Below are 13256 nucleotides of genomic sequence, written 5' to 3' on the forward strand. Positions count from 1 at the left end.
CACCTAGCAAAAAAGGTATTTAATTAGTTAAAAATTTGTGTAATTTTTGAGTAAGGTACTTTATGTTCTGTAACAATCAAATTTCCCTTATAAACATGATTTTTATGCAGATTTTTAGCTACAGAAGTATCTCTGCTTTTGTCACGATTCACCAGATTATAAAATTATTTTGCTTTGTCTCTTTCACATCTTTTGAATTTATTCATTTATTCATCCAAGATCGAGATCAATTTGGATTTTTGGTAAGGTGGGTGAATTTAACAAGTGTAAAGGTTTTCTCAATGAAGTTCATCCACCTCAGCACTATTCAGTTTTAGCCTACAGCGTGCTGTGACAAGCAGGCAACAGAATACAATTTCAGTCAGATGTCGTGCAAGGTAAGGAAGATTTTGGGCCTTCTGACCATTTGCGGAAAACAAGAACCACTGAAGAGTAGTATAAAAGTTTATTGGACAGTATTATTATGAGGGGAGTAAATGCATAATAAAAGTGAGCAACTGGGCAATACTGTCAACACTGAAAGGACCTTCCTTCCACATACTGATTACAGTAGAGTTGTTTCAAAACATATATGGTTTCTTCCATACATCAATACTAACAATGAAATCATAGACACACAAATGAAGAATGTTCATATTTAACTGTAAGAATTGCAGTTCATACACTTATTCAAACATTACCCATCCACGAACATCAACTGTGCTAATTACCACTGATGCAAGATGCATGGACTTGCTGCTATTTACACCATGCTAATTCATCCTTTGTGGTCTCCAAAAGTTTGATTACCATCGTGAATGTTAAGACTGGTCTGTGTGCATTAGACTAAATGCTGAAAAAGTCACTGGAGAAGTTGATTGGATTTTGACTGAGTCTCTCTCTCTAAGTCTCACATTGCCTACATCTTAAAGCAGGATTATTACACAAAAACAATAAAAACACAGCCTGCTGACCAGTCTCCTGAATGAAGAAAATTCCTATTTACACACATCAAAAAAAGTTTTGCATCATCCCGGTTCCCAGAACTCCTGAAGACAGATGTTAACTGTGGATATTGTATCACAGACACAGTCCCTTTGACTGTTCAGAGATGTCACTAAACCCGCCCAAAAACGTAAACAACTATGCTTGAGCAGCGCCTATTAGACGGAGCGGGGTCCAAGCCAATCAGTTCCAGTCATTTCATCAGGAAGGGTGCCATGTTGTCTGTAGTTCAACAATGCCTAGACGGTCAATACCGTGAATCAATCGCGTCCGCATTATTATTTTGTGCCAGGAAGGGCTCTCAGCAATGGAAGTGTCAAGGTGTCTCGCAATTAGCCAAAGTGATGATGTTCGAACATGGAGGAGATACAGAGAGACAGAAACTGTCGATCACATGCCTCGCTCAGGCCGCCCTAGGGCTACTACTGCAGTGGATGACCGCTACCTACGGGTTATGGATCGGAGGAATCCTGACAGCAATGCCACCATGTTGAATACTGTTTTTCGTGCAGCCACAGGATGTCATGTTATGACTCAAACTGTGTGCAATTGGCTGCACAATGCGCAACTTCATTCTAAACGTCCATGGTCAGGTTCATCTTTGCAATCACGGCACCATGCAGCATGGTACAGATGGGCCCAACAACATGATGAATCAACTGCTCAGGATTGGCATCATATTCTATTCACCAATGAGTGTCGCATATGCCTTCAACCAGACAATCATCAGAGACGTGTTTGGAAGCAACCCGGTTAGGCTGAACGCTTTAGACACACTGTGCAGCAAGTGGAGCAAGATGGAAGTTCCCCACTGTTATGGGGTGGCATTATGTGGGGCCGACGTACGCCGTTGGTGGTCATGGAAGGCACTGTAATGGCTGTATGATATGTGAATGCCATCCTCCGACCAATAGTGCAACCGTATCGGCAGCAATCGACAATCCGTGCCCCCATCGTGCAAGTCTTGTGAATGACTTCCTTCAGGATAACGGCGTCGCTCGACTAGAGTGGCCAGCATGTTCTCCAGACATGAACTCTATCGGACATGCCTGAGATAGATTGAAAAGGGCTGATTATGGACAACATGACCCACCAACCATTCTGAGGGATCTACACCAAATCGCCATTGTGGAGTGGGGCAATCTGGACCAACAATACCTTGATGAACCAGTGGATAGTACGCCACGACAAATGCAGGCATGCATCAATGCAAGAGGATGTGCTACTGGGTATTAGAGGTACCGGTGTGTACAGCAATCTGGACTACCACCTCTGAAGGTCTCGCTGTATGGTGGTACAGCATGTAATGTGTGGTTTTCATAAGCAATAAAATGGGCGGAAATGATGTTTATGTTGATCTCTATTCCAATTTTCTGTACAGGTTCTGGAAAACTCTTGGAACTGAGGTGATGCTAAACTTTTTTTTAATATGTGTATGACGAACATCAATGTTACTAGAATAATTCAATACTTTATTACAAAGAAAGCGCCGTAATTTCCCACAACTCACAAATATCAAATTACAAATATAGCCTGCAAGTGAGATCTAACATGGGGCTCGAGTGTTGCCAGCAAGATAGCAACTCTATGGGTCATTTCTGAATGATGCACAGACTGCAGCATTATAATTTCCTTGCTTTTCATGGAACAGTGACTCCAATCAGTTACTGCACGTAATAATTAAATGGCCAACCAATTAGTTAATAACTTTTAAGTTTTCAAATTTTCACATAATCAATAGAATAAATAATGAAGATGAGCTAGTTGGTGGGTAAAAGAATTAAATAAACGTATGGGGTTCCCTTTTCTCTCATTTGTTACCAGATAGTTTACACACACACACACACACACACACACACACACACAGACAGAGAGAGAGAGAGAGAGAGAGAGAGAGAGAGAGAATTTTGCAACTGTCACACTTCTTACCAAAGCAATGTGATTAATGTAAGTTCACTCACACAATTTTTATTTATTGTAATCACTGGTACATTCACTCAACAATTTGGAAATACATAACAAGCTTACTTCCATTTCTCTTCCTCCAAAGCCCCACTCTCACTTTCCCGACAATAGACACCCTTTCCTCTAGTCAGCATCATTAATTCCTAACATACGTGATCAGATAAAGAGAGAATTTGGAATAATGAGGTCATTAGAGAAAATGGGTATGTGTCGGCTGTACCATTTCTGGTTCTTGGAGCCATGACATAAATAACATCTGAATTGAGCAAGGCTATAACAGCAGACTTTTGACATCACAAGGCTCTCGAAGGAAAAGTGAGTCAACAGAAACTACTGCATTTTGACTGGCTGCTGTAGTGAAAGCTAGAGGGGACTGTCCTCTTGTCTGATTGTCTAATTGTTAAGCTTCTGATATAGTACAAAAGAGCATGGGAGACATAACATCATTTTATACTTAATTTTAGACACCAAAGTGATAAACCAAGGAGACAAGAATCACTTCATAAGAGGCATGTGAGAGAAGTAAAGAGACTGACAACACTGCAAGCAATCTGGGAAATCTGTGTTCTTCTACTTGTATAGGCTGGTGTGTTTATCCCTTCCAGATGTTCTGTCTGAGTTTCAGCTCCATACAGCCATCGCGTGATTTTTGAGAATGCTATTAGTGAAGTTGTGTTTTTGTTGTGTGTTATGAAAATGGAACAGCGGAATTTAGAAAAACATTATGCAATCAAGTTTCATGTTAAACTTCTGAAATCTGTGAGTGTGGCCTTTGAGAAGTTGAAATATGCGTATGGGGAACATTCCTTATCCAGAGGACAAATTTTTCTCTGGCATAAATCATTTCTAAAATGCCGAGAACATGTTGAAGATGAACCTCACTTAGGGAGACCTTCAACTTCAAAAACTGATGAAAACATCAAATGTGTGCATGCTCTTGTGAGATCAGACAGATGTTTAACACTGAGGATGATGGGTGAACTGTTAAACTTTACAAAGATGTCCTCACTTAATATGTGCACACATGATAAAGCAACACTGCAGCAGCTAGTTTCTTATTTTCTCTGATAAAAAATGTTTGTAAAGAAACTGCTAACATCCCTATGAATTGCAGCCTTCATTATTAAGCCTGGTTCACTGCAGCCTCTCATCTAAAGTAACAGACTTGAGACGTTCAAATGGTTCAAATGGCTCTGAGCACTATGGGACTTAACTGCTAAGGTCATCAGTCCCCTAGAACTTAGAACTACTTAAACCTAACTAACCTAAGGACATCACACACATCCATGCCCGAGGCAGGATTCGAACCTGCGGCCGTAGTGGTCGCGTGGTTCCAGACTGTAGCGCCTAGAACCGCTCAGCCACCAAGGCCGGCAGACTTGAGATGTACATACTACTTTTGTGCTGGGACAATGGCGCCAAATGAAGACACCTACTTTGTGGAACTATTAGAACTTGTCTTAGAAAATGTCCCTCACATGTGCTGCTATTCCAGTACAAATGGAGACAGTGACATGCTATTTGTGGTTACACTGAGGAGGAAATGATACACTGCTTCTGTAACCACATTCCACTTATCAGCTTGCATTCAATGTTGAGGCATATATTGCATTCAACACAAGTTTTATGATTTGTCCAATGCTAATTTCTCAAAGAACCTTATTTCACTGTATACACAGTGGAAGATTCGTCCACACAGAAGAAATAGGTCATGACCGGTGTTGCCAGAACTACACTCCTGGAAATGGAAAAAAGAATACATTGACACCGGTGTGTCAGACCCACCATACTTGCTCCGGACACTGCGAGAGGGCTGTACAAGCAATGATCACACGCACGGCACAGCGGACACACCAGGAACCGCGGTGTTGGCCGTCGAATGGCGCGTGTTGACCGTCGAATGGCGCTAGCTGCGCAGCATTTGTGCACCACCGCCGTCAGTGTCAGCCAGTTTGCCGTGGCATACGGAGCTCCATCGCAGTCTTTAACACTGGTAGCATGCCGCGACAGCGTGGGCGTGAACCGTAAGTGCAGTTGACGGACTTTGAGCGAGGGCGTATAGTGGGCATGCGGGAGGCCAGGTGGACGTACCGCCGAATTGCTCAACACGTGGGGCGTGAGGTCTCCACAGTACATCGATGTTGTCGCCAGTGGTCGGCGGAAGGTGCACGTGCCCGTCGACCTGGGACCGGACCGCAGCGACGCACGGATGCACGCCAAGACCGTAGAATCCTACGCAGTGCCGTAGGGGACCGCACCGCCACTTCCCAGCAAATTAGGGACACTGTTGCTCCTGGGGTATCGGCGAGGACCATTCGCAACCGTCTCCATGAAGCTGGGCTACGGTCCCGCACACCGTTAGGCCGTCTTCCGCTCACGCCCCAACATCGTGCAGCCCGCCTCCAGTGGTGTCGCGACAGGCGTGAATGGAGGGACGAATGGAGACGTGTCGTCTTCAGCGATGAGAGTCGCTTCTGCCTTGGTGCCAATGATGGTCGTATGCGTGTTTGGCGCCGTGCACGTGAGCGCCACAATCAGGACTGCATACGACCGAGGCACACAGGGCCAACACCCGGCATCATGGTGTGGGGAGCGATCTCCTACACTGGCCGTACACCACTGGTGATCGTCGAGGGGACACTGAACAGTGCACGGTACATCCAAACCGTCATCGAACCCATCGTTCTACCATTCCTAGACCGGCAAGGGAACTTGCTGTTCCAACAGGACAATGCACGTCCGCATGTATCCCGTGCCACCCAACGTGCTCTAGAAGGTGTAAGTCAACTACCCTGGCCAGCAAGATCTCCGGATCTGTCCCCCATTGAGCATGTTTGGGACTGGATGAAGCGTCGTCTCACGCGGTCTGCACGTCCAGCACGAACGCTGGTCCAACTGAGGCGCCAGGTGGAAATGGCATGGCAAGCCGTTCCACAGGACTACATCCAGCATCTCTACGATCATCTCCATGGGAGAATAGCAGCCTGCATTGCTGCGAAAGGTGGATATACACTGTACTAGTGCCGACATTGTGCATGCTCCGTTGCCTGTGTCTATGTGCCTGTGGTTCTGTCAGTGTGATCATGTGATGTATCTGACCCCAGGAATGTGTCAATAAAGTTTCCCCTTCCTGGGACAATGAATTCATGGTGTTCTTATTTCAATTTCCAGGAGTGTATATACTTATATGGATGCTCACATATTCCCCAAACTCTTACGGGACTTGGTAAGAATGTCTCCCACGAGTAATGAGTGTGTTGGGGTGGGACACTACGAATGTAGTGTGTAGACATACAAGGTGAGAAGGTGGGTCTCGTGGGAGGCGTACGCGAGATAGTCTCTGCAGTCGTGCTATCCTCTGTGGCCTCAGTGGCTCAGATGGATAGAATGTCTGCCATGTAAGCAGGAGATCCCGCGTTCGAGTCCCGGTCGGGGCACACATTTTCACCTGTCCCCATTGACATAGATCAACATTCGTTAGCGGCTGTATTTCATAATGAGAGAACAGTTCGTTGATACCGTCACTGTAGAAAGTTTGACTTTCCTGATGGAGTTACAACCTCAACTATGTTTGTATTGCTTCATCAATGTCAAGGTGAAGTCTTGTAAGGTGTTCTTTAAGTTTTGGAAACAGATGAAAATCGAATGGGGGACAAGTCAGGACTATATGGAGGATGATTGATGACAGTCAACCCAAAGCATCTGATTGTTGCAGAGCTTGTGTGTGGTCTGGCATTTTCATGCTGAAGGAGACGGTGCTCCATGTGTGGACAAACTATTAGAATTCGAAACTCCATTACAGCATGTCGTTGCTCAAGCACTGACATAGTTACGCTACACACTGTCATGTTACGTGCTACAGTTTGGATTCATCTAGTAACAGAGCGTGGCAAAGAGCTGTAAATATATGTAAAAACTTTTAGGAGTGTTTACATAAAAAATCCGGAGGTATTGATTTTCAGCATACCTTCATACACGGCACTGATAAATTGCCACAGAAAACCATTAGTTAATTTTATGCTGACAATACACTATGTGAAGAGAATTCTCAACATTCTTAATAAGCTGTTAGTGCTGCTCTAGAACAATGGAATTCATGAGGCTCCCTGCTGTATGATCATTAAATCTCAAGCTGGTCACAGTTCTAAACCATCTATTCAAAAAATACTGGAACACACTTTTGCAGATCAATAAGACACACACAAACTTTGAAATGTTTCACGGTGATGTTACAAACAGCTCCAAAGTGGTGAGAAATGCAATTTCTGAAACTAAATGTGTTATATGTTATTAGTATCATGTTTCTTGAATATAAGATACGTACAGTCACTTTGCTCTACAGTGTGAGTATTAACTATTGCCACCTAGAATAACTCCGAAAGATGATAGTGGCTGAAAGTTTGCGGGACGAATGTTGCATGGGACATCGGGGGCCATAATATGACACTGGTTTTTGTTACTAGGTGGGTTAGTGTCAGAGATATGAAAGTCAACCTCTCTAGTTTCGCAATACAACACTAATAGGAACGGTAAGACTAGTATCATCGAATCAAGCAAAAGTGAATGATCTATTCCTATGAAGAGCAAATCGATATGCGTCTCATTTACAGAGAATGCCAACGAAATTCAGTGAGCGCTAGAGACTTATACGCTGAAAGATGCCTCAACGTACTAACCCTACATGTCATACATTTAAATACCGTATTTACTCGAATCTAAGCCGCACTTTTTTTCCGGGTTTTGTAATCCAAAAAACCGCCTGTGGCTTAGAATCGAGTGCAAAGCAAGCGGGAGTTCTGAAAAATGTTGGTGGGTGCCGCCACAACTAACTTCTGCCGTCGAATATATGTAGTGCCACACAGGCATGTTTTGTAGGCACAAAGATAAATACTGGCACCAAAATCTCTGCGTCAGTAAATAAATTAAAAAAAAAAAAAAAGTGGAAGACGAGCCTTTTTCCTCCGCCCAGAGTTTCGACCACTGCATTTTGGTACATTATCCAACGAAGTAAATACAAATTCTGTATTGTTGATCTTCGAATGTAGCAGCATTTCAATGTACTACGAAAATCCGACTGGCAAGACTGTTTGGGAAGTTTGTCAATATGGCCAACTCTACGTTCTGAATTTTTTCCTACCTGTGAGAAGAGATGGTTGCTAATAGGAGCTTTTATGAATTGTGAATCACATGTAGTATTCTCTTCGCCATAAGATTAATACGAATATAAACATTTTGCCATGTATTCTTTCGTGTTTGCTACTATCTCATTTAAATCCTGTCTGCCTAATAAACTACGAAACTAGAGTGAGACAACAGCAAACGCGGAAGAATATACATATCATGTCATGTTTATATTCGTATTATTCTTATGCCTGATAGTGATACAGTCAGAAATGAAGCACGGCAACTGACTAATTTTTAAATCTAAGATGACTAATTTCTGTGCAGAATGTAATGAACTAAAGAGGCACCTGCAAAGATTTTCAAACGGAGAAAAATTTTCGCTAAAATTTCGTTCAGTACATCATCTATCATATGCAGTCTATTATTTGGTTCTTGTTGATCATTATCAAAGAAAGCAGTAGTGTAAGTAACAACAAATGTTTCGCTAATGAAACGATTCCTCTCTATTTTTTATTTGTAAGCGGCGGTAGCGCGCACAAAAGCAAGCCATGCCGCGAGCGGCGACAGGCCGTAAACACGCACTATCAGAATGCGACAAACAATGCACGACACAGTACAGTAATGCATTTTCAGCTTAGAGTGACGTAAACACCTATAACAAAGAGAACGGCACTTATCAGATCAAAGAAAAATAAGCAATCAATTCAAACCAGACGAAGCACGTGAAAAAGGAAGGATATCCGTATAAATAAGGACGGAGCGCGTGACGCGTAGCAATGGCTACCTGGTAAACCGTAACTGCTAAGCTTACGACTCGAACCAAACTACTGCAGCTGTATCGTCATTCATTCGACCTCATTGTGTCTCATATTACAATTAGACGAACTTTGTTTCGATTTGGAGGTGCGACCTAAAACTTTTCTCTCCCCTTGAATTTCGAGTCTCAAATTTCAGGTGCTGCTTAGAATCGGGAAATTTTTTTTCCCTTGATTTCGAGTCTCATTTTTCAGGTGCGGCTTAGATTCGAGTGCGGCTTAGATTCGAGTAAATACGGTATGTGGATGATAAATTGAGAAAAACTGGATCTTTAGCTAATCGGAAACATATCTGGCAAAGGAAAGTTACTAACAAGGAAACGGAAATTGGTACTCTCACCACTGTGGTTTAATTCTTGTGTTAGTTCATGTCAAATCACAAGGGAATCTGGCATGAGCCAGACTAGGGTAGTTTGTGTTCTGCATCATCATAAATATCATCCTCACCATATCAGTCTCCACCAAGAATTAACTGGTACGGATTGTATGCGTCGCATTGAAGTCTGCCGATGGGCTCAACTTCAGATTCAAAGGGATGACCCATTTATTAATTTCATTTTATTCACTGACGAGGCTACATTCATGAACCACGGAAATGTTAATTTGCATAACATGCATTATAGGGCAACTGAAAATCCATGTTGGCTGCAGCAAGTTGCACATCAAAAACTGTGGTCGGTGAATGTATGTTGTGGGATTCTGGAGGACAGAATTATGGGCCCCTATTTCACTGAAGAAAATCTTAATGGTAGGAAGTACACCACATTCCAATACGATGGGTGTCTGGCACATTTTTTGCTGATGGCTAGAAATGAGTTGCAGAGACAATTCCCAAATCGTAGGATTGGACGCAGAGGAGATGTGTCATAGCCGGCTCGTTTGCCAGACTTGATGCCTCTGGATTTTTTCTTGCGGGGATTCATAAAAGACATTGTTTATAAAGACGTTCCAACTACACCTGAAGATATGCAAGAGAGAATAGTCAGAGCATCTGCTTCGGTAAGTGCCGATGTGATGAGGTATACCACTCAATCCATGATAAGAAGATTGTGGCACTGCATTGATACCAATGGTCATCACTTCGAACACCTTCTGTAAATGGACGTCCATGCCACCTTAGTGACTTTCGGTGACCTTCAAATACCTCCCTGTTACACATCATTGGATTTGTCTCTATAGCCACGACCAGAAAATTAGTACCAAACTATAGCATCCCATTTAGAAAAACAAAGTTGACCTTCGTATCTTTGAAGCAAACCCACCTAACAACAAAAAACCAATGTCATATTACGGCCCCCATTGTCCCATGCAACTTTTGTCCGACAAACTTTTCAGCTCCCATCATACTTTCAGAGTTATTCATGGCAGCAATAGTTAGTGACTCACCCCATATAGTATCGAACGCATGACCAGTCAGTGCAAAAGAAAGTTTCAAGACAAGTTAGTCCAGCATCCTGGTGGTTGGCTACATGGAACATCAAATATATGCCAGTTGGCGAATCTGAACCAGAGAGCAAGGTGCCCATTACCATGAAAATAAATATAACAATATTAGCACATAAACTTTTGCCGTTGTGTGCATTTTACAGTCCTAAAGTCAGAGGCCTGATTCTCAGTTTTGGACATTGATACCTGATAAAACAAGCTTAATCATTGATTTCTCTAAGTAAAATTACAAATCAACTGGTTGTCCCTCACAAAGTCTGCATATAAACCTTTGTTAATGGAGATTCTTTACTTTAAATGTTTAAGATATATACAGTTGAATTCTAACGCTGCCACACTTATTTTCAAAATGATTCACATAAATGACATCTCAAGACAGCAGTCATAGATGCAAACATGAAGGAAGCTCCTAATACTGTGTTGGACTATCAGTAACTGAACTGAACATGTATGAAATGTGGCTAACACCATAACATGCCCAAGAATGAATATAGCACATTTTATATGAAATACTGACTATGTGTAAGTTCTGCACAAAGTGGGTGTAATATATGTTGAATATTGGCCAAGAGAAAACTGCTTACTTTGCAAAGGGCAAAACAATAACTGGTGATTTATATGCAGGTTTTATGGACAAATGGCACCCAGGAGTGAAGTCAAAACATTAAAGAGGTCTGAATCCCAAAAGAAAAAAGATCTTTGATCAGAATCAGATAACTGGCCACAAATGTGCTTCCAATATTCACCCTGTTTGTCACCTTTCGACTCTCATCTATCTCCATAAAGGAAAAATTTATGTCTGGAAAAAAAGTTTCAAGACCAAGGACACAGCCATGACAGCAGTAGGCAGAAGTTATACAAACTTCACAGAATCACTCTTAAAGTGTGGATTTTACTCACTAAGAAAATGCAGTATGTGCAATAATCTGAATGTAGAATATATTTAAAAATTAGTAAATGGCTCTGAGCACTATGGGACTTAACATCTATGGTCATCAGTCCACTAGAACTTAGAACTACTTAAACCTAACTAACGTAAGGACATCACACACATCCATGCCCGAGGAAGGATTCGAACCTGCGACCGTAGCAGTCGCGCAGCTCCGGACTGAGCGCCTAGAACCGCTAGACCACCACGGCCGGCTAAAAATTAGTACAGTATATCCCTGACAAAAATGAATTTTGCCAAAAATGAATCATTCCACTCTGGATCAAGAGCCTTTTACCTTAACGTCAATCAAAATAGATCCCCATGAATGAAAGTGCCACTATGACTAAAAATTAAGATTTGTCATTTTCAGAACAAAGAGAAAGTGTAACCTTTAATTGTAATGGTTAAAAAAAGAAGAAAGTAACATATGTTTGCAGACTACTGCGTTCCTTATTTTGTGAATGCTGTGCATTTATTTCAATTACTGTTCAACCTAATATAGAACAATGTCTGATAATTTACACACAATCAACTTACATTGTATTCTTACTGTTTCGTAAGAGTCAGTCACAAACTGTGACACTGTAAGGCACCACAACTATATAAAAATATTTTTAAATTAATGTTCAAAGTTTTTTTAGGAAAGACAATTTCTACATTTCTAGACAGAATTCATTTCTGGCCAGTTCCCCACAGTAACTGCAGCTTTTCATCATCAGTATTTATGACAAATGGAATTAAGAAATACAAGTTCACAATGATATCCTCAGAAAACTGACCTTTAACTGCTAGCAAAACAGTTCGTTATTTGCATGTGCCATGGACTTTTAACTGCAAAGTTTCACTATGATACGGAACAAGTCAGTTTTACTATTATAGCACATTTTCTCAGAGGAAAATGTGGCAACATGTTGACCATTTATATAGTTTATTATGGTTCTTTTAACATGCATACAGTACTTAACTATGTTCATCAAAGCACTCCCCCCCCCCCCCCCTCTCTCTCTCTCTCTCTCTCTCTCTCTCTCTCACACACACACACACACACACACACACACACACACACACACACACAAACACACACAAATATCATCCCCTGAATTCTTTATATCTCTGGGTAGGCGGCAAAAACTTTATGGCTGAGTGGCAACAAAATCTTTATGGCTGAGTAACTCACTCCTTTCTGTGCCACACTAAGGCTAAGTGATGGGCACTGTACGTCATTTATCCTTTTACTATTATATTCCTGAATGTTATCATTGTTTTCAAACTGTTTCTGACTGTTGACAACAAGCTTGAGGTAGCAAATGTACTGTGAGGCTGTTGTTAGTATGTCTAATTGTTTAAGGAATTTCTAGAGTGATACTGTCCTTATTTAAGATATTAGTGAATGAAAATAGGAAAAGTAATCAACTTTTTGTCATTTTCTCTCCAAAATCCAATACTGTCCGTAATGCAAAAGTTGCATAGCTAAGACAATTAGGGATATCGTTAACCTGGGACTTTCAGTTCCAGTTCTTATCAGTACACACACCAAAGAATTTACAATATTTTGTTTCATCTATTGATTTACACTCATGCATTATATATAATTATGTGATCAGCCTTGAGTGACATTGAATTGTATGTGTTGTGTTCTCTCTAGATTTAGTAGTCTACTTGCAGAGAATCAGTTATTAATTTTCAAGAAAATATTATTTATGTATCCAAGTATCAAAGTTAATCTCCATTAGGCTTCACTACCATACTTGCATTGTCAGCAAAGAGAACTATTTCTGCTTCTTGGAGATACAAAGATGATGTGACTTACCAAACGAAAGTGCTGGCAGGTCAACAGACACACAAACAAACACAAACATACACACACAAGCAGACATATTGTCTTTAAATATGTCTGCTTGTGTGTGTATATGTGTGGATGGATATGTGTGTGTGCGCGCGCGCGCGCGAGTGTATACCCGTCCTTTTTTCCCCCGCTCCCGGGATTGGGA

At 41.6% G+C, this 13256-nt stretch overlaps 1 protein-coding gene across 1 annotated transcript in view; it reads right to left on the reverse strand.

Moving 5' to 3' along the window:
* Positions 1-13256, reverse strand: part of LOC126236434 (poly(A)-specific ribonuclease PARN-like) — a 307678-nt gene that overhangs the window by 62491 nt on the left and 231931 nt on the right. The gene's annotated exons all lie outside the window — the stretch shown is intronic.

The sequence above is a fragment of the Schistocerca nitens genome, chromosome 2, assembly GCF_023898315.1.
Source record: "Schistocerca nitens isolate TAMUIC-IGC-003100 chromosome 2, iqSchNite1.1, whole genome shotgun sequence".
NCBI classification, from domain to species: domain Eukaryota; kingdom Metazoa; phylum Arthropoda; class Insecta; order Orthoptera; family Acrididae; genus Schistocerca; species Schistocerca nitens.